A 6,035-nucleotide genomic window follows, 5' to 3' on the forward strand; every position below is an offset into this window, starting at 1 on the left:
AGAATAATTATATCAAAAGAGATAAATAAAATTTGCTGAAATGAAAACTAAAAGAGTAATCCAATATTTGAAAACCTCAGAAAAATAACTCCATTGATAAATAAGATATTTCAGATACAACTGATTCACCACGAACACATATCGCTCTCCAATACAACTCGGGAATTCATCTAATGGACCCCTAAAATAACCCACTGCACTCAAAAGACAGGAAACAAAACCCAAGTCTACACACAAAATATACTCATATGTCATCGGTGGAGTGAACAACTGTATCTGCTCAGCACGATCAAGCTCTGCAGCCTGGAACTAACGAACACCTGTAAAGAATAATAGAAGAGTGGGTCAGGCCCACGAGCAAGTTCTAATCTAACTGAAATCTATACAGTGACCCGATACGCAGATACACTGTAGATACCTCACAATATCTATCTAGTCCATACATATATATATATCCACACTATGGGACATTCACTGAACTACAATAGGGGTCTCAACCTGAATAGAAGGTAACATGCGAAAACGCACCCAAAGGTGGGCATGAGTACCTAGACCTAACAGGGTACACCTCAACCTACTATAGCTAGCTACACATCCACTGCATATACGCGTCCTAACCAACGAGTCTGAGACTCAAGCTCATCTCGTGATACCATAACCATATATTTAAAGTCCATTCAAATCCATCCATAGGAACTCCAATAAATCGTTCAGCTTATTCAGCTGCACAGACTTATATAAGAGATCCAGTAAGTCGTTCAGTTTATTCAACTGCACAGACTTAAATATAAGGAGAATTATGTTTTTTATAATTCGTACACTTTTTCCCAAAATAGGTAGGACTGAGTATTTTGAATCAGTCTGTCCCTAATATGTCACCGTCCCATACCGGTACATACAATCCACAAAATCCATATAATTAATAGAACAGGCAAAGCTGTTCACCAATTAAAATCCATAAGGTAGGAATTAGCATTTTGAGCTAAACCATACCTAGCATGCCACCGTCCCATACCGGTGCATACAATCCTCCATATCCATGTAAATTACCACATTCAAATGATAAGCAAGTAATTTACAATGCAAAACCAAACCCAGATAATTGATAGAATTTTAATGTGAGAATTCAGCAATTAAAATCCAAAACATAATCCCAAATAATTGGCCAAATTTAATATAAGAATTCAGCAATTATAATCCAATATATGATTCCAAATAATTGACCGAATTAAGTATAAGAATTCAGCAATTATGTTCCAATACATAATTCCAGGTAAATTACAAGGCATAAATAATAAGCACATAATTTATAGTCCAAAACCAACCATCCATATCATTGGAGAATAGTATTTAGTATTTCAACAACTTAAAACTAAAACCATGTAAATTACAGACTATGAATGATAGTACAGCAATTTAAAATCCAAAACCAATATCGAATTAATTACAGAAGATTTTTAAATGTTTCAGCAATTTAAATCCAAACAATTAACCATATAGTTGCAGGAGATGATTTAATAAATCAACAACTAACATCCAGAGTCTGCATAGATCACATCTAACACATCAATGACCCTATAATATATTTAAAACCATTTTATAAATATATTACATCCCACTGGAATGCCTAAAAATAAACTTAAGCATTTAAAACTTCATCCATCCACTAATCGTATACAATTGTACATAAGTGTTATACAGTTTGATCCGTTAATTTAGAATTAACCTTAAATCAATTTAGGGTCTTAATAACACCCAAAATTAACTATTTAATCCCCCCCGTGAAGTCTCATTAAATTTCTAAAATTTAATCAAGCCATTTAGTTCCTTTCTCTATTAGTAGCATACACCGTTATATGTTTTTACACTGCTTCATCCTTTGTCTTAAAGACTTAAATCATGCAACAATAAGTTTAATAACACTTAAAATTAACTACTTAGATCCTCTGTTAAGTCCCTACAGTTCATTAGAATCACTCAGAAGCTCAAACAGTGCTCAAAACACCAAACAAAGCCCTAGAAAACCCTTTCTGGACGTAAAACAAATTGGAGCCGGCTCTTGGAATGGAAGAGCCGGCTCTTCCCCTATTGGAGCAGGCTCCAATTCCCTAGAAGCCGGCTCTTGCTGAAGGGGAGCCGGCTCTTGACTTTCTAGAGCCGACTATCTCCCTCTTGAGAGCCTCCAGTTCATCTCTGCTCCGTTTTTACCTATATGCTCGTTCTCTGGTCAGTCCCTACCCTTCTGTTTATTTCTTAAACTGATCTTAAGGGTTTATTATCACTCTATTAACATCTCCAAGGTTTGATTACAGTAATTTAAATCAATTACAAAGCTTAAGGTTGCTATTGAACTTACCAAGCTTTTAGTATCAAAACTGAAACTATATGCAGAAATAGAAACGGAACAGATTGCACACGTATTTAAAACAGAATAATAACATCCCTATGAGTTTTGTATAACCCCAGTAGAGTTCCTATATTGTCTTTACAAGAGTTGCAATCAAATGCAGAAGCTAAGGCTACGATAGAAACCATATGCTTAAAGTACAAAAAATTGAAACAACACTTACATACACTGTAACAGATATTGATTTCAACACATACAGACCAACAATATAACACATAATAAACATATCAATTCCAGTTTCTGCTTGATTAAACCCTAGAGATTATCTAGGTGCACAGAACACGGCCCAAAGGGAAAGAGGAAGATAGAACTTGCCTAAATAGGTTTGCAAACAAACCCTTGTTGCCGTTGGTCTCAGTTTTTTTTTCCGACATCCACAGAAACTTGTCTAACCTCTTAGAACCTCTGCTCCTTCCTTCTCCTTGGTTAAACCTTGGAACCCCAGTCGAAATTCTCACAAACTGCTATGTTCTCACTAAAACTCCCTCTGTAATTCTCTCTATTTGGCAGACTTTTCCGTGTAAAAGCTACGACAATATGTAACCCTAGGTTTAACATATACTGAGGTATTTATAATTGTAAGATTAAAACCCTAATCCACAGAGCCCTAACTTCGTCGGCCCACAAAGTAACCCAGTTTAGATACATATCAGATGCTTATGAGACGGCTCCAAAAACCCTAACTAAAACGTATCTAAAACCCCAGTTAATGAGAATTACATAATTACCCTGTTCAAAAATTAAATACTTAATAAATAATTAATTTAATAACACACATTAATTAAATCAAATAAGCAAGCAACGAATCACTTAAAACACATAAAATAAATAAAACAATTAATTAAAATAAACAAACAAATAAAGAATTACACCCTTAATTAAAATAAACAAACAATTAAAAAAATAACACAATGAATTAAAATAAACAAACAATTGGACACATAAGCATATAGATACAAAATCAATTTAAAATGCACAAAAATAAAATTTAAATTCCATTTTTATCCCTTTTAAAATTAGGGTTATTACATCTTGCCTCGGGAAATTTCCTCTATACGACCTATTTGTGTGAGTCGTACGCAGCGGAAAATACTTAGAAAGTTTTTGTTTGTTTTGTAAAACAGATCTATGTCCTTAATAACCTTACTTATTTTATATTTTAGCAATTAAACAGTTAATCACATGCAGATAAAATAAAACAAAGTATAAAGTTAGAAATGACACAAGGATTTTAGCGATAAAACCCCAGTTGATAAAATGCGTCAACTGTGATGGGAAAAACCTCATGGACTGTGCATTCTAAAGTAAACCAATCCACTATGCTTGAAACTAAATATACCGAACTTTGACTCTGGCTCACACCCTATCAAACCGCTGACGATCTTCTGGCTTTGCGACTCCCCGTTCAACAGCAACTTGACCTCAAACTTACACTTATTTGTAGAAGAGTAGCAGGTAGATCAGACAGCACTCCACGAATGCTTCAACCCTTTCAAAATGTGATTGCTTTTACTTCTGTTTTTCAATCGTCTGAATGATATAGAAGAAGATCTGCTTCATCTGATCGATGTTGATACAACTATATGATCACGATCAGGACTTGAACTCCACAACTATAACCTAACTAGGTAAATATGTGTATGTTCTAGGAAGACTACAGAAAAAATCAACTTTGATTTTCTGAGAGGGATAAACTTCCTAAGGCTTTGTATGATATGTGAATAATGATTAAAAGCCGTGAATAAACCAATGTATATGACATGGTTTATATAGAGGTTTGCAAAATCCTATTCCTTTAAAAAAAAAATAAGGAAACCTCATGCATAGGACTTAGATGGTAAGTTAGATTGAAAAAGTATTCAGCAGAACAAGGTAACTAGTAAACCTGTTGCAATTAGGACTTGTGGAACCGGTTCCCAATCTTGGAATCGGCTCCCACTTGGCAGAGAGTTATCCTTCAAGTATTGGCTTCTGGAACCGATTCCCAATTCAGGTACCAGTTCCCACTTGACAGACTCCAGCCTGAAATTGGATTGTCTGTATTTTGGTAACTCAGCACATATATCTTATAGGTATTTGTGTCCTAAGTGGGAAGCGATGTCTAAATCGTCCCTCTTTCCTTTTCAACGATCAACAGTACTTTCCTCTTCCGTCAACCTTTGAATTCCGCAGTCGATGTCAAGTCTGATAAAGTAACTGAAATTATAACTCGACTAGGACTCATTTTGTTACCGAAATATGCCAATTTAAAAAAATAAATCTCACAGTTTGAGACATGTTAACCCCTTGAGTGGATGGCAAAGAAGTACTACATGTTGCATTATCTAGATAAGAACTTGAAGCCTTAATCTCATCAGCATAAAGTGTAACCTGCTTCCTTTTATGGATACTTTCTAATTCATTATCCAAATCATCTTCATAAGCAAAATCATCCCAGAATATGAAAAGTTATTCCTTCCTTTATTTCTTTATTAATAAATATTGAAGGTAAGTATTAATAAATTTAAACTCTATTATTATATTATTTGACCTAGAAACGACAGAGTTTACTTAATTAAATTAAATTGGTTACTTTTTGACCTAATTTATCTTATTTGGTCTATTTAAGTCGGGGTAAAACTGAAATTTCTCAGGATTCACATTTAATCCGTGAATTTATTTTCTTAAGTTGTCGAATTCTTGAACAGAATACGCGATGTCGAATTAAATATTAAAACTGGCAAATTCTTAAATTAAATTCGCGAATTCAAAAACATAAGAGCGTGAATTTCTGGCGAATTCACTCTGAAAACGACGATTTGCGCGTAAAGCGATGGAGCGTCAGTGGTTTAAGCGAATTATGTGACTTAGTATTATGGTTGAAACGGAACCCAACTCACCAAGTAGAAATGCCCTAAAAATCCTTCGCCCCTTGTAAAGTGTACAAGGGGGGCTTTTATCTCACATATGTTTCAGATGGGAAATTATATGGGTCACGAATTACCCCCACTTAATTATATATAAAGAGTCTTGTCCCACATCGGATTCAAATAAGAACTAACATGAGTATATATGAGTTGAATGATATTCCTACCTAACAGCTTAAGTTTAGATAAGCTCTCTCTCTCTCTATATATATATATATACTCGATAGAACCACGTACGAAAAGATAAATAAGGATTTAAAACTCACTAATTCAATCCTCATCATCTTCAAAATCTCTTTATACAAAATTTTATGGAAACCCCAATATTCTTGCGGTATTTATTACCGAACTATTAAATCAACTTTACAAGAAATTTATTCGATGTATTAGAATATAACAATAACGTTTATAAACACTACATCATTACCAAACGTTACTTGCAATAAAAATTTAATAATTATACCTACATGTCTTATATCTATTTTGTTTTCTTAATATATGACTGAATAGAATACAATATACCTGATAACATATTATGTATATAGAGACCTATAAAGTTGTTCAGACAAAGTTGAAATTTATTTTTCAAACCATTAAAATTCATCGAGAGTACGTATGTAAGAGGCAGGGGCGGAGCCCGGATCTTGAGGTTGGGGGGGCCAAATTTATAAACAACCATCTAGCTAGAACTTTTGAAATATATATATATATATATATATATA

Source organism: Cornus florida, unplaced genomic scaffold, assembly GCF_030987335.1.
Source record: "Cornus florida cultivar Cherokee Brave unplaced genomic scaffold, ASM3098733v1 CherokeeBrave_3.0.0_Hap2_Chr07, whole genome shotgun sequence".
Taxonomy (NCBI): Eukaryota; Viridiplantae; Streptophyta; class Magnoliopsida; order Cornales; family Cornaceae; genus Cornus; species Cornus florida.